This window comes from Lepisosteus platostomus, chromosome 25 (genome assembly GCF_059453375.1).
Source record: "Lepisosteus platostomus isolate fLepPlt1 chromosome 25, fLepPlt1.hap1, whole genome shotgun sequence".
NCBI classification, from domain to species: domain Eukaryota; kingdom Metazoa; phylum Chordata; class Actinopteri; order Semionotiformes; family Lepisosteidae; genus Lepisosteus; species Lepisosteus platostomus.
In genome coordinates, this window is record NC_142635.1 from 10,199,665 (window position 1) to 10,220,692 (window position 21,028).

The following is a 21,028-nucleotide window of genomic DNA, read 5'->3' on the forward strand; positions in this document are numbered from 1 at the left end:
TCAGGAGGAATGTCTAACTGGTCATTCTGATCCCATAAATATTTATATCAGGGTTCATTGACACCTAGAAAAGTCAAGAAAGCTAAAATATTTCTCTCTAAGACTTGGATTGGTCTGACCAGGGATGTACACATGTCACCATTAACCTGTATATGAACTGGCAAGTGCAACTTAAATATGAATTCCTGATTTTGTGTGATCTAAGAAATAGGTTCTAGCCAGCGGTGCTTGTGTCAAATCATTGGACACCATTCTGTTGGTGACCAAGCTAGTACACATGAATATGCTAATAACAAACTGCTGTAAAGTGAGAAGGGAATGTTCGATTCTTTCGAATTCTTCTCCTTTAGGAACACAGTAAATGGTCCCTTCAATGTCTTAGAAATGACAGGCCATAGACTTCAAAAGCAAATTTATGGAAAACCAAGGAGTAGTGAAATTAAAAGCCTGTTTCTTGCCATTTACTGGTGTTGATTCTTAGTGTTATAAAAACAAGAACCAAGAAAATTCCAATCCCCAAAACTTTGTATTATTATACATTATTTATTAGAAGTACTGTAATAACACTTGGACCAGCAGCGATAGTAAGAGTAGGAGTAGTAGCAAGTGTTGGAAATTCTAGTTTGGACTCAACAATAATATGAGGGGAAGGTGGTATATACATGTACTGTATATAACCATATTTGACTTTCTACTGTTTGTTTAGTACAGCTCCTGTCAAACCTAGTTACTAATTTACCAAATGAGTCTCAAGGTTGTGATTCACATTTACATTTTATAAGAAATTCAGGACCACTGGATTCTTTCAAATATAGTGAGGCATTTTCTGATCTTGCTGGAAAAAAGAACGCAGTGTCAGCAAAAGAAACCAATGCAGTGCACAGCAAGACATAAGAAGTGCTTATCAATATTCTCATTAATTCAAGCAGGCACATGTTTTGAGCAAAACAGAACTGAATCCAGGCAAGATGGATTTTCACTGACTACTGAGAATATGAGTGACTTAAGGGCAGGGCAGGTTAATTCGCTAGCTTTGCAAGCTGTTAGCTTCTTGCAGTCATGGTTTAAGACTGGCACAGGTAACAAAAGAGAAATGAGATTTCTGATTTCAACCTGGACTTCAGTGGAATTTCACTTCCATACATAAACATACCCACACGCACAAAAGCATCTGCTTTTATTTGAACTTAATGGAAAAAAAACGGTATCCAAAATTTGTCTGCAAATCCGAATTTTTCTCTAAAGGTGTTAATGTTGCCTGTTGAAAGGAGGCTCTGTCTTAAAAAAAAAGAAAAACAAACCAATTTACTGATCGTATATAACCTTGTTTCGCAAAAACGCATTTGTTGTCATAGAACATTCAGTTCCCTTCAAGTTTGGACGTGTCCTATTTTTCCTTTTTTGAAAGCAAAAATCTGAGGGAGTGCAAAGCCTTGCTTTCAGGGGATCTTTCAAGGTCAGGTCGTAGGTTGCTGCTTTCCGAATGAAAGCCATTAAAACATGTTGAATATATAAAAAATGTAAGCGATAGCACAAATGTAGCAACCATTTAACTACTAGCAACCAATATATCTACTGATATGGAATGCTCATGACCTGTGCTGATAACTTTTTTTTTTCCAATTTGGAAGTTACAATCAGCCTGGCTATGCATCAGATTAATTGGTTTCGTTTTTCTAACAGGAACAGTTTTGAAGAGGTACTCTAGTAATCAAAGGAATGCAATCAATGAGTCCAAGGACATTGGAACTGTACTCTTTTATTAAAGGTAAGGTTTGATTTGCTACAGGTTACATATAAGTAAAAATGTGTCTCAGCCATCTTGATTAATGCGGCTGTCACTTGAAAAATTCTTCTACAAGAAATTGCTCTGGGAGTTTTTTTTTATACTGGTGTTACAGTCCTATAAAAGCATAAGCAAGTGTAAGTAATTAGGTAAATGTGCTGGGCAAAGATATACAAATGACCCTGAAGCACTAACATCACACCACTATGATGACCTTTAAGCCAGAGATTCATTTTGAACTGAATGTTCAAAGGCGTACAGTATCTAAATAAATTTTTAAAGTTAGTCTCTTTAATATCTACAACAAATGCCTTAGCATAGATATTGCTGGTTATGTTTACTTACTGTTATTAATTAGTAAGATACTGTAAATGTTCATATTCAACATGATTAGAATAAATAATACAATTTATGATATAAACACTGATATCATTCTGATATTGCAGGGTGTAGTACAGGACATAAATATAAGATGAAAAGAAACATGGATAAAATACTTGATGTACGTTTCAAAAGATACATCACTTAGAAGATTTTAAAAAATAGGTTTTAAATAAACTTTTAAAACATTTAATGTTTAAGGAATGTCTAACAGCCATGCTGGAGGGAGTACCACTGCCACAAAGCTGAAGGTTTATGGTTTATAGATCTTGGGCAACACAGGAGATAAGGGTCTGCAGACCCTAGTTCAGAGGTTTGGAGCAGCTCTGAAGGTAACGAGTAATGGTCACTGGAAATGTGTCCAACTTATAAACTCCTTCCCTGAGCTGCACAAAAGAAAAGGTCAATCTGACATCTGCAAAATCTAAGATTTGCTAAATAAAACAAATGACTAAAATGTTATCATTTGTGGTCTGTACAGGTTTCACCATTTTTTTATCCTCTTTCGGAATTGAAAAGGAAAGGAAACTATTTCATCTCGTGCCACCTAATGGCACATTTTATTTGATGTAGTGAAAGTACCCGTAGTTGCTCAAGATATAGACAATGCCCAAACATAACATGCAAAAATGTATAACCTGAACTGTGAATCCCTTTAAAACTCAGCACAATCAAAGCTATAATAATGTGGAACTGACAATGCTGTTTATACGTTCCCCAAGTATTTATATTTTAACAATTTGTTAAGAGGTTTATGAATCACAGAGGTAACTGGAAATGGTGCTGGGTATTGATTCCTAATCTCTTTCTATACTTGTGCGTGTGATGTTTTATAGCACGTCAGAATAATACCAATGAATACTCCATCACTGTCATATTTAAAAAATGATCAGCTATTGTGATGTTGGAAAAGAAATATATGTGCTTGATGGGAGAGTGTAATAAAATTGCAATAAGAAAGCTATTTGTGCTTGACTCATTGCTGCCTGAAGAGAGGTTACTATCTTCTTAAGCCATAATTTTGAAACAGCATACCAAACTGTCATTATATTTCAGAAAACCTTCTTTATAAAAGTTCAGGTGAACTGAAGGTTCATTTGCTGAATGTAGCATGGTGCATAAATCTGTTTAATGCTATGACATTAAAGTGAGATATATGCTTAGATTACCAAAGGCTTGTGAAACTCTCTGGTTTACAGTTATTGATAATGTAAAGTTATCCGTGGTTCTGATCTTGGAAATGGAAACTTGGGGAAAGAATAGCTTAAATATAATAAAAAGAGTGTAGTTTTAAGCTATTCTGGGCAAAGAGTACTGCAGGTGGTAAAATCAAAAGCATTTCTGAACTTGATCATCCATTAATACAATCCTAAAACAGTTTATCATATTATCTATTGTATTTTCTTTCTGCAGGAACTGGGTGACTTCACCCAGTTTCATGAACCAGTGGAATTACCACCTTCATGAATGTCACCCCTGGGAGGTAGGCAGAGTTCTCCGACCCCTTCATCTCTGAGCCATTTGACTTTTCATACTTCACAGGTGATATGGCTCCGTACTGAAGATTCAGTGCTGATGGAATGAGAGGCATGTTCCTCACTGACAGCACCACGAACCTGCAATGGGTGTCACTGTTTGTCAAGAGCCAAGCGAGCTCTGGCCCACTGTTTCTAACCAATTGTTTGTGGCAAGAACATCTACACTTTTACCCAGTCTCTTTCCAATTCAAATGTAAAAATAGACAAGGGGCCTTAATAAATATTCCACAGGACCCTTGACCAAACAATTTCCTTTTCATTTTACTTTCCAAGCTGTGCGAGAGAACATACAGTATCTGTGAGAGGCATTTTTAAATGCTTTCTTCTTCGATTCAAGCAGTATAACAGTTTATTCCTGAAACCGCAATGTCAGTAAAGTTATGGTGTGGGCAACTACAAAGTAAATCTTGACAGTTGAAGCTCACTTACATGAACAAAGACTTTTGATTTTTATCATATTTTATTTGTCATTCAAGAATGCGTTTTCTAATATTTTTATTAAATATTATCATTTCAAATAATATTCCATGACATGACGTGGTTGTACATATTAAATACATGCTTAGCAATATACATTTTTTTTATTTATATTGCCAGCATGTTCCACCAAACTTTAACTAGACTGTGAAATACATTTCAATAGTATATACAACTCACATTATATAACATTTTCGCTTATACAGTACCTAATACACGTATGTAGTTCATGTATCAAAAAACAAAAATATCAAGAATTGCACTATTTTAAAAACCATACAAGTTCATTTAATCGTTGCCTCTGCAGACTATTTAAAAAATATTTTTTTTTCCTTTCCTTGCAACATAAAGATATTGTAATACTGTTATTGTAATACTGTTACACTGCTCCACCCACCCGGATGGCGGGGGTGGGCTAGGAGGTGTTACGGACCCAAGAGCAAGGGCTTCGCAGTCCAGCGGCAGAGTCTCTGCTTCTCAGGGCCGGATACAAGGAGAAGAATCAGGGACAGGGCAGGGCCTGTCGCTCTGTGGGAGGCATGCGAGGACCCGAGCCGAGATTAGTGTCAAGCCGTCAAGTCGGTCTGCTCCAACGACCGGCTTGAGCTGGGCGCTCGCTCTCCGACTGGCCTGCTCCCGAAGCCGGGCTGAACCAGCCACGTGCTGTCAGGGTGGACCTGCAGAGGCGCCCCGCCAGGGACCGGGCCGAACGGCACGCCCCACCGAGGACCGGAACCAGTGCCAAGTCCCGGGGGCAGGTCAGGACACGGGTCAGGCAGTGTGGCCAGCAGGTTGAGGCAGTGGATCCAAAAGGCGGTGAGCAAGGCAGGCAGGCAGGGAACAGGGCTGTAGGGCAGATGGGCGAGGACGGGGATGGCTGGCCACGGCACCACAGGAGGACCGCGACTCCGACGAAGCAGCAGCAGCAGATCTCACCGCCAGCGCACACGCCAAGGGCAACAAGAGTGCCTCGCCCGCTACGGGGGGACAACGCAGTGCGACGTGAGCGCTAGTGGAGCAGAAGGCTTTGGGTTCAGCGGTCAGAGACCGGGCCGCACGCCGCGCACAGTTGGCTGGATCGAGCAAGGGAGCGCGGCACAGCAAGGAACGGGGCAGGGACACGGGATCAGACGGGATACAGGAGGAATTCAGGGAGGAATCCGCTGACTGGCGGACCAGCGTGACGCCATGGTGGATCGCCAAGGAGAAACTAAATATCCCGGAGCACCTGGTGCAGGGTTGACTTTTCCTTACAGCCAGGTGCTCCAAGTGTCATGTCTCCTTGGCGATCGGTTCAGGGTGGGTGGAGGCAAGGCCTGTGGCCACTATAGTTGCATTCACACTCATCTACGTCAACGCTGGGCAGGCATGACAAATACAGTTCAGGGGTACAAAGGCAGTTTTGGATGTTTGTTTCTGTCCGTTCTGATTAAATGAAAATACCCCTAGACAGTACTGAGTGACATTTTAAACAAACATTCGCCCAACCTAAAATAACAGTAGGTTGAAACATGGCTTATTTGTTGACAATAGAAATAGGATAACAGTAAATGTTGATTATAACAGATTTAAAAAAAGGAAACACAAGCAATAAGCAATGATGTTAACAATGCTATCAATGATAATAACACATCCTGTACTGTACTGTGACAAATTAGAATCCTACATTTTAGTGGATTTCACCCATAATCTAAGAGGGATCTTTGCAAAAAACAGTAGTGTAGTACACAGCCAGAGTCTCTTTTGATTGCTGTGTTTTAAAGCATTTATTTTCAACAACTGGTCATTCAACTTTTTCAACAACTAAAATGTCTGTAGTACTTATGAACTGGCATTTGATTGCTCTGTTATTGTAAACAGCTGGCTGTTCCGCACACAACATTTATCTGCTTCTTTGCAGCTTTTAGAAGGTGAAGGGTTAATCATACCCTACAGGTTAGCCTTCAGCAATGGAACACGTTTTCATTTGAGGTCAAACCCTGTGCTTGCTGTCTGCCAAATACTGTACATACCCGGTAGCTTAAAAAATACCTCAGGAAAATGCCAGATTTTTCTTTAAATATGAGCAGTGCACAAAAATGAAAAAGAGAATGTATTATCTTTTGTTGACACGCATGACAAATGAGATGTATATACAACTGCGCATATAGCCTTTGAAGTGGACAAGGAACTAAAAACAGTAAGAGAAAACTAGGAACCTAATCAAATTTTGAAAAGCAATATGCAGTACAGAGAATCCTGAATTATTGTTTCTCTCTGTCTAAGAAAGCCATCAATGCATATTAAAATTGACTTCTTCCAGCACAGTGCCTTTCTGTGAGTTGTTAACCATACTACCAACTTTAGTATTGCATATACTGTAAGCCTGACCTTTTAAATTGTGATACCGTGTGCCACGGGAAGGGGTCATAACCTTTCTTGAAACAATATATTTTATTTTGCAATCGTTTTTTTTCCCCCTTTTGAGAACCCACATTCCAGTAAGGGTTGGAGAAGAGGATGTGCTGCTGTGGTTAGATCCATCTGCCATTTCTAACATGGTGCACTCACAGGAGAGTTCGCATCAATTGGTGAAATGATGCAGCTAACAGGTTCCCAGGGTTTCTGGGTGTCCTGACCAACTCTAACAGCACTCAGACACTTCTGCAGTGCTGCTTGGGGACCCCAGATATTTGACAAGCACAGCCGTTGCTTATTGGATGTGTGGATGATGGGGTTCTATTTTCTCTTAAAAGTTTAGGATGAAACAATAAAAAAAATGGCACAACTGCAATCCTCTACAGTATAGTTTTTTACTTGACAACATTAAAGACAGGGGTGTGTATGTTCATTGATTTAATAATTGTGATTATGATAATTATGAACTATCAAACTAAAACATTTTCATTATAATTTGTATTCCAGACTACTTCATTTTACTTCAGAGTGAAATCAGTGAAAATTAGCAGGAGGTTTATTTTAGAGATCTGTCAGGTGCTTTGACAAATCTGGTAGAACTGCTAATCTGCTAAGAAATAAAAAAAAGATAATTATTCACTTCAGATACATAACTCTAAACACTGTTCTTGAAAATACCCTTGCTGATTTTAATGTCTTTTTCATGGGCAATTAGGTAGTGTGTTTTTAAATTAAGATTCAGCCTAATTGAGTCCATCAGGAAAGATCAAAGAGTGTTTCCACCTTGTTTTATGTTTCTAAAAGACTGAACAATAACAACTCAAGAGAGTTTATTGGGTAGAGAAACTAGAGTGAAAATCTTATTTCATCTTAAAAACAGACTTAATAAGAAGCTTCAACTGGAACCTTTATCATGTAAAATATAATTCCATGTATGAGAATGTGATCCCAGCTGTAGAAAGTACAGCTGTATATACTGTAATTCAATATGGTATATTAAAAACCATAGAATATGCTAGGAAAGTGAAAAGTAAAATTGAAAGCGAAGGTACACATACTGTATACATGCAAGTGATACTTGAATCTGAGCAGAGGACAGAGAAGTACCAGAGACAATCATGTCAGGGCAGGGCACAGAGATGGAGAGCCTAGCACCTTCTCACTGAAGAGCAGACTGACTCGATAAGGGATCAAACACTGGGACCCTGGCTGTTCAAATCCTATGGTAAAATTCCTTGAGCTACCCAGTCCCCCTACGCAAAAAATAACCACACAAAGGATTCAATGTATACTACTATGAAGTTCAGGAATCTGTAACAAGCTTGTAATGCTGGATGCAGGCTGACATTTCAAAGTGATCCTACAAGAAGGCTTGGAAAAAAAGGTGGATTAAAGCAAGGAATGACATTCTCAAAAACGGCAACTGCCTGAAAGCTCCGACTGTAACCGTCTTGGAGACTGAAGTGGTGAATAAGTCACAATAAGAGGAAAGGGGTTAACCCCAGTGTTTTTGCAGCCACCATCTGGATAATAAAAAATGGAAAAAGAAAACATGGCTGAAACAAGACTTCTATCACAGATCCCCTAGAAAATCGAACATTATCAAGTGCGGCTGTATGTGTTCAGTGTAATGTGTTTTGGAAATACATTTTATTGGTAAAACAAAGGTAGAGTGGGGGGCTCACTTAGTTTTTGTAGCCTTGTGTTGTTTTTACAGGGCTCAAGTCAAGTATATCCTCTGCTTATATCCAAGGTGAAAGTCTCAGTGTACTGTAACACACAGTGTGCAAACAAATACTGTAAATGGGAATTTCAAATATTCAGAAATATAACGTAATTCTCCTAATTACTAGTTTCACACTGATGTTTAAAGGCTGTCCTAAGAGACAGAATGAAGTCCGTGACAAAATGCTTGCAATAAAAATAGCTGTTCCATGATTTATAGATTTATAGAACAGTCTAGGCACAAGACAAATTTTTCTCTCAATGACATCAGTAAGTTAGAGCCTTGTCGAAAGAGGCTTTAAATGTGACCTATCCTTCATTATATATGAACGCAAACATATGAAAAGCTCAGTGGCTCCAATTTTACCTGAAATACTCTTTACTTTGATAAGCATTTACAACGGCACATTTCACATTCATTCACACTTACAAATCAATGGGAAAATGTAGTTATTTTTATAAACCCTTGTCCCCTGGCACTGAGCTGTCAGAGGCAATGTCTGTAGCAGTCATTACTTCTGAGAAAAAGAAATAGAACAAAACAAAACATTAATAAACATCAAGTTGCAGGTAATAACATACCAAAAAGCTAAACAGCCTTCTAACTACCCTGGGCATTGACAGAAACAAAATAACAATACAATAAGATTAGAGGATTTATTAGAAAATACTAACAAGAGGTTTAATTGTGTTACACATTAGAGAAAATATCTAACCAGTTGGCCATGTAGCAGGTTTATATGAGTTACTGAATCCAAGTAAGCAAAGTGAGACCACTGTTGTCTTCTTCAAGCAGGCAACACAAATGACACAGAGTTTTGTCCAGACTGTTCAGCATTTTCAAATACATTCTGCACACAGTCATCAGACCCATTTCCTTGCCTAGCAAAGAGGATAACAGAGACAGAGTTCAGATGGGCATTCAGCAAACAAAAACAAACAGCTGATGCATTTTCAACTGTGTGAGAGAACCAGGCGCCAGAGGTGGAGATAATGAAACATCAGCATGATGACATTATTACCGCATGACCTGGAGATATTAACCTTAGTTAGATCTTTGCTTTACAGCTACATTTGCTGGATGGCTTTTGGCTTTCAGGCAACAATTAGCTAATCTGCCGTAAACATGATTAAAAGTTATTTTATGACATTATTGTGCAATTTTAAAACTTGGCCTGCTTTCTATATATTTATATATTTGCAATTATTATTTATCCAATTGCTATACAGTATACAGTGAAATTATATATATACTTGTGGAATTATGTATTAGTATTCTATATACTGAAACAGTTTTGTAGTAATCCTGTTCTATTCTAGGCTGTTAAATGTGTTTTTAGATTTGTTGTGAAAAAATCTGAATGATGGACAAGCTATACAACTGCTGCTGGTTAGGAGAGTGTAGCCTCATAACAATATCCTTTAAGAAGATGTTAAAACAGCAGCACATAAATGTGTAATGACCTGTTTGAAGCCATCTCTTCAAACCATCTACTACTTACAAAGATTACCAGAGTGTGGTAAATGCAAGCTGATGCTCACACACAAAGAGTCAGAACTTCCTGTAAACTGGCAACCTCATTGGTAAACAACTGATTCTGCTGGAGTCAGCCCTATAGTATCATGTCTACTGTTTATATATACAGTACAATGCATTATTAATGAAATGAAGCTAAAACACTGAAAAACAGATGCAAAGGCATACAGTACTCCAGTTTAAAAAAAGCATTTGCCTGCTTGGCTTTGTGAAAAGATTAGCTTCATACGGGCTTATAGTGGAAATATCATCCAGGAAAGGGAATCCATTATAAGTAACATACTATAGAAAATCATAAGGCAGCGATGCACATTGGGAAAAAATCCTTAAAGCAAACATGAAACCTAACAATCTAGCCCTCTTTTATTAGCAGTCTAAGCTGAGAATTGCAAAAGTTGAATAAACAGGATTTTAATGGCAATATGAGTCACAATCCTGTGGGCTTTACAGATAATGTACATTTTAATAACGAAATGATGAAGACCTTAGGGAAAATGTTTATTTTGACTGATTAAGTGAACAATTAAAACTCAGCATTGGCTTTTTTTTGCTTTGTGGCATGAGTAGCTCTCTGTATTTTCAGAGTTTAGTTTTTGACACATGCTGTCCCTTACAACTTGCCTTTGGGCCGATTCCATTTCCAATTCTCAAAACACTAAAAATCTGTTAATTATAAAGTTCGGCCAGTTCCTTCACTTAACATCTCAGCCACAGTGTGTTCCCTACACATACCTCAACAGTCCCTGAAGCAGTTTTTACAAGTGCCACTGATCACGAATCCCAGAGGCTGTTTTTACTCATGTCTGAGTTTTACAGTTTTCAAAATGGTTGCTTAATGGTTTTGCCAGCCATTAACAAGAGGTCCAAGAACAGTCTTTTCAACAGTAATCTAAACCTTTTTCATTTCCTTCGGGGCACATTTTAGTATCACCTGCCAATTGGATACATTTACTAACTATACCAGAATCTAACCCAGTGATATGAACCACTGTAGGAAGATCAGAGGTCTTAAAACATATTCCTAGTATGTAACAATGATCTATATTTGGACCATTTTAGTACTAGAAGTCAAATGAGCTCTGTGTTTGTACTCTATTACAAGCTGTTGCACACTGTAGTTCTTAATATTTTCATTTCTAAGAAGTAAAAAATAATTCAGCTCTTTTACATTTAGAACATACTGTAAGTACTACAGATAGCAAAGACTCAGAAATTGTGTCTTTAGCTTAAACATGTTCGTAACCTTTAATTATAGATCAACTTTATTTTTTAAGATAATAAGCTCTCATATTCAGAAAAACATGCTTGCAGTACATTGTATATTACCTTTACACATACTGTTTAAGGTTATTAGGTGACAAACCATATGTCATTACATCTAAATTACTTTTACTACTTTTTAACTTTTTTTTTACTACAGTCTTAAAACATTCAATGTTTGCCATTTTACAAAAGTGGTGAAAATTAGCTCCCTGTTTTAGAAAGGTAGCCCTAGGTATACATGTACGCTCCTGGGGAGCAAGAAAATCTTGAAACCTACAGTTCCAATTCCTTCAAAGGCAGCAGTGGGATATCTTTGGGGTATCACTACTTTTAAAGCTGAGGCCTAATGCACAGTCTGCTAGGAATAACGTGCATACAATAAAAAATAAATTACACAGAATAAGTAAACTGCTCATTTCTTTCAAACTTAACTGTAACTGTATAACAGTGCTTGCATTTTAATTTGTGCTATCTGTTGTACCACTAAGCAGATCAAAGTAACAATAAGCTTTCTCAAATTGTCCAATGAACAAAAAATGTAAATGCATACAAACAAGGTTAAACACATCTACTGTCCAATTTAAAGCTAAACCAATAGGCAAGACTCACAAAAAGCTCATGCATTTCAACGTGGGCACTCGAGACTTTGACTTCTCCTGAATTAGATGGCTGTTGATGATATTTTGAAATTGAATTCTGAACTGTCCTGATTGACATCATATTTATATTTTACTTTGATTTCAAAATAGCCAATATTAAGCAATTTAACTTGGTGTAATCAAAGCAGCATCTATGCTAACCTAGTGCACTTTATTAATAATTGTTTTTAAGAAAAGCCAATGGACTGATGGCATTATGATTTTAGAAGCTATGTTTTTAACGTGGCTTTAAGTCATTGCCAAATTTCCAAGTAATGCAAGAATGTGAGAAAAAAATAGACCATAGAAACAGGATTTTAAGGATTTCAATTAAATTCGGATGCTGTTATAAGGGGAACTGTTTTCTGGGCAAACTACAGAATTGAAATTAAGCTAAGGAAACCACAAAAAGAATGCAAACTCAGAAATAAAAAGACTTCCAAGAATAAAAACATAGAATAGGGCTTTACTGAGCTTTGAATTATTCTCATTGGGCCTTTCAGTCCATTATCCCACAATGTGAGAAAAGAGGCACAGCTTTTGCGTATTACTGCCTCCCTGTGCTGAATCTATCACACACAGACAAATGCTTTAGATTATGCATCTGGCAATATTGTCTATGCTAGATTCCTCATAGTAAATTGTGCTGCTGGGGAAAGTTTTATTGTTTTTAAACGAATGTATTGCAACATATATTTTAAAGGGATTATTTTTTAAATTAATTTTAAAATCAGTGAAAATTGCTTTTAAGAGATGTTAGTTTTACAAACCGTGCAAGCAAAAAAAGCCATATTAAAATATATCTGTCAATTTAAGAAAAGTAATCTCTTCACATGTAACTTGTAAAAGTAATACATTTTTCTAAGAGTAGTATTATTATGAATTATTATTATATTGAATTGTATTCTTATTATTAAGAATTATTATGTTGTATATTTCTGTCTTCTACCTGAAAGACAAAACAAACAGGCAGTCTAAAACTGCTATTACTTAATTATTACTTATACTTATAAAAGTATAGCGATGTTTGATAAAAGGCAAACGTCACAACATATTAAGTTGGATAATTGGATATCCTGTTACTGTTCTATCCTCTTCAATCTAGTTATAATGCAGTCAATTTCAAATTTAAATGAATCTAGAAGATATATGTGTCATTAACTTTTAGACTAAAAGCACACCAGGTACCAGATTGCCCTGACTTCAGTGCAGTTTTTCACTTGTATCTCGTTTCCTCATTTTATAACATGGAAAGCCACTTCTTCCCAGATGGATGGTCTTAATTTAAGTGTTAAAATCCACGTACAATATTTTATAATGTACTCGCTAATGACTGGATCAATAGGAACTATGTTTGCTGAGCTCACATGTTGAGCTCTATGATCCAAACATCACTTGTTTGAGCCTGGGTCATGTTGCTAGCTAACTATGACCAGGATTTTCCCTGGCGTACCCAGAGAAGGGTAGGAATTAACTGGCTAAGGCTCTCTAGAAAACAGCTACTCCTGTGCTTTGCCAGGCACCTGCAGGCTTATAGTGACATTAGTGACTGACAGACGAGTTGCTTCTCCAGTTAGCACTGCCACTCCTGTGAGGAGCTTGAAATTTTCTATGTGTGAAATGATAAATGGCTCCACAGGCAGGTGTGTCAGAGGACAATGTCGACGTTTCTCATTCTTTCCTGTGAGAATAGTGGAGTTGTTACTGGAGAGCTGAGACTTAAAAATAATTGGCAATCACAACATTTTTTAAGAAATATAGTGTACGCTTAAAACCAGCACTGCTATTTCGTAAAAACACAACAACAACCTTTTACATTTTAACAACTAGACTCCAGCTTTCTGCTGAGACTTATATTCATATTCATTCACAAACAAAGCCAAGTTATATTACTGTATGTTATTAGCTTTCCCCTTATAGCTTTCGTTATTATCCTGCATCCCATTGTATGTTCTTCATGTGATTCTCTTCACGTTATCTATCTCCTTCAGCGAACTGGACATGGATAAAAACCTCATTACCAAAAAACGTACAGGAGAGACAAACATGCCTCCCACAAGCCCTCCAAGAAACACTGCGGGCTCAGGTTTGTCAAATCTGGATTTATGACGCTGAGCCATCACTGTTGTTCTCAGTCAGTTTGAGTTTGCTGGACTTAAACAAGAAAACAAACAAACAAAAGTAATAAGAAACATGAAGACAAACAAAACCAGCATGGTAACATAAGATGTAAGATAAAACACTGATGAATGTCTACAGTATTATGTTACTTTTTAAACTCGCAATGTCTGTTGTTTGTATTCTCCAAAATCAAACCTTTGGTCTGGGAATCCACTGTATGCATGCACCTGTATACAACACAATTGTAAAATATAATCCTACATCAGGAAACAAAAGTAAACTCATGTTCTTGGAGAGAAACATAAAATGAGGTTCAGTCTGAAATTTAAGGATGTTTTCAGATTGAAACATTGTTGAAAAAAATATTTCCTTAATGAATCTATAAAAAACATTTATCTATGAATCACTCATGAATCACTCATTAACTATTAATCTAAGAAACATTAATCACTAGGGAAAAATAAAATAAAACACATCAAAATAGTTATTTTAAAAGGCATCCATACCTTAAAGTGATATCTAATTTTGTTGCCAGTACAGTAGCATGGTTGTGAGTGCTGCTTTTTCACATTCTGAACTTTTGTGTGGAGTTTCCATGGTTTGCTTTTTGTCCACGTGTTTTCTCTGGTTTATCCAATTTTCTCTCACAATCCATAAATGTCTTTGTGCACGCCATCCAATGAATTGGAGAACCACCTTCTCACCTTGTGCCTTATGTTTGCCATAATTAATTTTGGTACTGTAGGTTTCAATTAATTGTGATATTTTAGGGCATTCGTTTGGAAAGTCACAATAAAGATGCTCTAATGGGACACCCTTAAACAGCTGATTTTTAAGGATGTGGAACACTTTGTTATGAATAAAGAAGTAACCACAATTATGGACGTGATTAAATTATTGTATTTATATGTATGTTTGGAAGATCGTGCTTTAAAGGTGACCAAGGGCATAAACCCTCATACTCTTCAGGCTGACCACAACGTCTCTAAGGACAGAGTATTTACTGAAAATTGATGTATGGCCATATATTTTGAAAATTAAAATGAAAAGAGTATAGATGATTGATTTTTTAATTCTGATGTTTAAAGCCATTTAATTATTTATACTGTCCATCTAATATTCTAATACATCATAGAAAGTATGTTTACCATGTAGTAAGATTCTTAGAAGCTTTGCTTACCATTCTAACTACTTTAAATTTACCCTTATTGGTCAGGACGAAATCATTCTACGGGTATTGTTGCATTCAAGCCACAAATGCACTGCATATAAATAGCAATTTAAGACATTGCACACCAATTAAGTTCACCTGGCCAGAAGCAAGATAAAGGCAAATCTTTTTATTTTATTTAGGTGAGTCCTCACCTACTGTAGGGTATCCTGTGATGAGACCAGAAGGGCACACAGCTCCAGTGGGCTGAACTATTACCAGGTAATACAGAGCACAGCACGACACTGGAGGAGATAAAATAGAAAATCTAGCCGAAAAGATCCCACTCACTTACTGTCCATCCTGTATAATAAACTCCCATAAACAGAAAATCTCCACCCTTGAGAGAACAACTGATTCCCAGATGGCATCAACGCAAGTACAAAGCACAGACTTGGCAAAAGATTCAAGGAGTAAGCTGAAGGCATTCTCTGTTGCACACTCACAAGGGAACTATATCTAAAACTCAGCTATGTTTCTCTAACCATTGTAAAGTATTTTTTTATCACCCACTAAAGACTTGATCTCAAATGACTGAATAAGTGTGTCTTTATTCAAACAGTCTATGCATGTCTTTATGCATCCAGGCCTAGCCTTGGTGCACGTCTTCAAAAGCAATAATACGGAGGTCTTTTCTCTTCATCAGAACCTCCGTCTTTGTCCTCCCATCCTTCAAGTACAGATGTTTGCTCTGAGTGCAGACTGAAATGGTGTGTTTGAGCATTGTCCTATCATTAGCCAGTCATAAGCAGATTTCACAAGCACTAGTGTATGTAGGAGTAGCAGAGGCAGCTGGACGGGCAGGACTGGGGTTAGTTAGTCAGTGCTCTCTCAGCAGCTCCTGTGACTTGCCGAGAGCGTCCAGGTTTATGGTGACACCAATGAAAGTTTTGCCACACCTCCACTTGGCGCAAACTCTCCTGCTATCAGTGCTGCAGCAGTTTGCTGCATGTTGAAAAGAGGAATTGCTCGGTGGGTGGGCATGCTAAGATAAGTGTGTCTCTTTTTCTCCCAGGGAATCATTCCTTTGCAACACCATGTAGAGAAAATAAACTGCATCTTTTTGGCTGGGAGGGACATAAAATACAAAAGACAGTCTTAAAAAAAATTACAATTGTTATTTATGAGAGCTACTATATGTCTCAGGAGTAAGTGTATTTAAAACTGAATTGATGTGAATGTGAAATGTGTCATGATGTCATGTAAGTGCATCCTTACACTATAACTTAGTAACTATGCTATAAATTAGTAAAGCACATTTTTGTTTAAAATTAAATTAATTGTTTACAAGATTAAAGTACCGGCAGGCATATTTATGCAGCACCTAATGGCTAGTGTTGTATTGTACTGTAGTTAATCATGTTGTCACGATTAGGTGATTTTTATGTCTTTTAAAAGATTTAAATGTAAAGATAAGAAACAAATATTAAGGTGCTCTGATTGTATTCTTCCACTTTGTTCTTTAGTTGTAGTTTGTTTTTCAAAATGATCAACATTCAGTTTAGTTTGTGGTGCTGCTGATCAACAATCAGTTTTGAATTCCTTAATAACAAGCTGTTTTACAAGGACGAATTACATTAATATTTAAAAAAAGATATATTTGATTTTGTACATAACTAATTTCAATGGGTTATGAGCAGAAATCAATGTTAAAGCTTCTTTTGCATCAAAAAACCCAGATGACAAGCTGAAAATTTGTTTTCAGGTATTGACTTTGCAAAAATGGTTTGGTTTTGTTCAAAGACAAAAGTCTGAACTGCTAAACTGATATTATACAGTGTATGTCTCTTGTCCATTACTGAAACTCAAATTCATGCAGACTTTCTTCAATGCATGTGCAGGATTTTTTAATTTATTTTCTCGAAACTGACTTCTCTTGAAGGAATTGTCTTCTGTGCCCCTGAAATGACTCTGCACCTTATTTTTGACTTCCAGTCTTGTGCTGTGCAACTCTGTCATATTAATTACTGCGCATGGCTCCGACTTACCATGTCTGAATCTTGCTGGAAGAACAGTTGTTAGCTGCACAGCTCAGTGTTTTGGAGCTGAAAGGTAGAGGAGACTGTCTGGGTGGTAAAGTGATGCAACTTAATTAACCTCTGGGGACCTGTGTGAGGCCTGTGTGGATGCATCCAGCACAAAGACCAGCAGAACTGAAGCCCTTACTGAAGTGAAATCAGCCCCTCAGAGTTTTCATTGTGTAAACAGTGACAAGGTGGAAAACTGACAGGGCAATCAATGTAGTGTCACAAAGCCAGCTGTGCTCAAATATAAATCTTTTTTTTTAAAACAATAAATATAATTCCTAAATAAAAATATCCCAAGAGATGCGTGCAGAATTCAACAATTTGCAATCTTGAAAGCTCTGCGGTTACACACATTACCATGCAGATCAGGGGTCAACAACCTTTCAGAATTTGAGTTAGCTCATGCATTTGTTTTACGAACTCTTTTTTTATGTCAGTTATAACTCTACTCACAAAATATATTAAAATATAATAGCTAAAATTAATAAAATAATATGCACGTTTTACAATTTACTGCTCCTTGCTGAAAAACATATGCCACTGGTATCAATGCTCTACGGTTTCATCTGAAAAGAAAACATGGAGCCAAAATATCGGGAAATCTGGAAATCTGACAGGAAAAATCTGAGGCCAGTTGTCACAAGTACGCTGCAAACTCAGCAGCATGGATTATGCAATCTTTTGAAAGTTGTTTAAAATGTTGTGAACAGTAGAACGTTGAGGTGTCAATATCCCGGGAAAAAGTTTGGCAAAAAATGCCTTCCACCTTTCAAAAAGACCTATCGAGTTTGATTCGCACCCTGCAGACAGAGGTTGAGTTCATTAATATAGATGAGATAAGATAATTTTATTGGCCATATACAATTTCTTGTATTAAGAATGTATCTTTTCTCTTATGCCAACTTGGGGTCAGAGCGCAGGGTCAGCCATTTATACGGCGCCCCTGGAGCTGTTGGGGTTGAGGGCCTTGCTCAGAGGCCCAAAGGAGTAGGATTCCTCTGCCGGCCGCGGGATACAAACCGGCAACCTTCCAGCCACAGGCTCAGTTCCTTCGCTATAAACAGAGCCACCGCAACCATCATATCCATGTTTATGTCAGCTACTGTAGATACATTAGTTTGGATTTTTTTTCATTGTGCAATTTGGGGTACAACATAGAGCGCAAACAGCACCATACTGTATTTATGTTGAAGAAAACAACATTTTTCTCTCCAAAAGGGCTGCAATGAATGAGCACCTAGCTTTACTTTCCAAGTAACTGTCATTTTGTCCAAAATGTTTGATTTAAAAGTTAATTGCATGGATTGTGAGCTCTCCTGTGAAAACAATAGGCTACCCCAGCTAAAAATAATGCAGATAATCGTTTTTGTTTTCCTACGCCTAAGAGCTTTCATTGAGGAGCATGCTGTAGAGAATTACAGAAGGGTCAAGCATAGTTTTGATAATTTTTGTAACTTAGTTTCTTCTTTTTTTATTAGATTTTAACGTGCCAACGTTTCCTAATGTACACTATAGACTCAGCTGGGCTGAACTTAATTGTAATTTACTGTTTAATACTCTAACACCAGGGAAGAGAGAATCATGTCATCAAAAAAATATTTAAAAAATGTATACAGTACTTTGAAATTGATTCCATACATATGAAATCAATGTAGGTAATGCCATATCATCTTTTCTACTTTCTGCATATTATGAAAAATAACAGTATAGTGAATACTGCAGTAGTAAAACAGAATATCACCAGTTCTAGTTTTTATGGGAACAAATGAAGGCAACTAATGGTAAATTTAGTAGTTTTATGAGTTTATACTCCATTTGGTTTATTAAAGGAAAAGCTTATTATTGCACAGAGACATTTGAATTTTAATTCCAAATTATGAATTTCACGCTTAAGCCCCACATCTGAATTGAGATTAAAATAATTTAGAAAATATAATTCAGTTGGCTGGTTTTCATCAACATCTTCCTTCAGACATTACTTCTTACTGAGTTTTGTCGTTTAAATGATGTTGTGGTTAACTAGCATCAATCTGTCCTCAACAACTCAAGACTGACTGAAACAAAAAGTACAGTTTTTTAAACTCCAGGCCAAGTCAGAGATGGAAACAGTTCAACCACTACCATTTGCACTCCGGCTGTGCTTTTTATAAAGTCTTTGACCTGGAAAAGAAAGTGAATGAATAGCTTGCCAGTTACATGTTATCGTATCTGATAAACAACCCATTACTCTGGTAAATGTTTAGAAGCTAAAAGGTTCCATATCCAGCCCATTTACACAAATGGGATGATTGATGCTGATCTCAGGCTATTACCTGACGGTTTCCAGATCATTTTACTCGTCTGCAAAATGTACACTTTAAAGTGACCACTTAAAAGGTCAACTTAGTATCCATGCTGAGAAAGGGAATATTTTTTTTCACTGACAAAGTAAAATGGAAGTTGCACTGCTCTTCTCAGTTCACAGCATTAACTGACGGCAGAACATTATTATAAACTAATTATACTACAATGCCACTGTAGTATAATTGTCAGCTGTACATACACTATGCTGAATTTCAATGGTTGAGCAAATGTCACATGTAAAAGGTATCTGCATGATATCATCCATAAAACAGAACCACAGGAACTGTACAAGGATAAAGACATTCTTGTTTATAATTACTAATGCTATGAAGGATACTAAAATAATAAGTATGCACCTTCCAAAGCTTTTAGAAGGTTACTTGATGGCCAGACATTCAGTTTCAACCCCCACTGAGACAAAAAGACTCAGAAAAATATAATTTTGATCATTGCATGTGGAACAGCTATTAAAATTAGTCTGCTTATTTATTCTAATTTCTTGTGCAAGAGCTGTTCAAGGGGCGGTTAGCTGTAATATTCCATTTCAAAAGTGAGATGTCCTGTACATTTGTTAACAATAAATGGAAAATGGCAGTTAACAACAGTGGCAACATCTGTGCTCTTTGTGCGAGAATAAGAAGAAACTACTGTGCAGACTGGAGTCAACAATAACAACGCAGCCTCAGTAAAATGTTAAAAAAATAACCTTTGTTAAGTACTGTACTTGTAAAAAAATGTGTTTTTTTGTGGATCAAGTCACTCATCATAAGCATATTCCTCCATTTCTATGGACATTAATTGCTTCTCCCATTTTCAGTTGCTTATTTACAGTAGTTAAGCAATTATTTGCAAGGAGAAATGTTCAATAACACATCAGAGCCGTATTTAACAAGAAAAAATAAATTTGCTGAAAAAAATAACTTGAGGTGCTAATTAACATCACCGTAGAAATATAACCAAGAAATGAGTCAAATTAATATTGCTTTGACAGAAAAAATAAAACCAAAATTGACAAAACAATAAAGGTTTTCTATGAAGCTAGTGTTTCTCTCTGATAAGCGTCTGGGGGTTTATACTGTATGGTTTAGGACAATATTGATTTTTTTTTTGCCTATTAACAGCACACAAAGTAGTGCTGGTACTGTATCTCTTTGCTGGACTGTGAAATTCACCATTACAAGTTAGTTGTATTATTTAAAACCAGCTGTGTATTGAAAGATGGCAAATTGCACACATCAAGCTTGTAAATGGCTTACCGTTAAAGTACAGTAACTTCATTTCAACAAGAAGCACCTAACCATTACTACTACGTACATAACTACAAACACTCCCATTTTCAAACACCTTATCACAAAGTATCTGTGAAAATGGCAAAAAAATACAGATTTTGAAAAACATTAATAGTAAACTAAATGCATCAAATCAGAACCTCAAAAACAGGAAACAAGGATAAAAAACTAAGACCCATCTTTTGTGAAATAACTGTTCATCTCTATACAATATACAGTGCCCTTAAATAATGCAAGTTCAGCTTCAAAGCTTCAAAAGCTGTCATTTCCTTCGGAAACATACAAAAGGCACTCTA

At 36.8% G+C, this 21,028-nt stretch overlaps 1 protein-coding gene and 1 long non-coding RNA gene across 11 annotated transcripts in view; one reads left to right on the forward strand and one right to left on the reverse strand.

Moving 5' to 3' along the window:
- Positions 1 to 21,028, reverse strand: part of LOC148641060 (uncharacterized) — a 336,530-nt gene that overhangs the window by 155,875 nt on the left and 159,627 nt on the right. The gene's annotated exons all lie outside the window — the stretch shown is intronic.
- The window catches only part of LOC148641061 (uncharacterized), a 30,519-nt gene continuing 10,868 nt past the window's right edge, over positions 1,378 to 21,028 (forward strand). The window contains exons 1-4 of one of the 3 annotated variants that reach the window (XR_015930032.1): positions 1,378 to 1,768; positions 3,581 to 3,650; positions 13,734 to 13,828; positions 15,217 to 15,990. This is a non-coding gene — a long non-coding RNA (uncharacterized LOC148641061). Of the gene's footprint in view, positions 1,769 to 3,580; positions 3,651 to 13,733; positions 13,829 to 15,216; positions 15,991 to 21,028 lie in introns of those variants that run through there. The other 2 variants (XR_015930031.1, XR_015930030.1) reach the window with 2 other exon arrangements.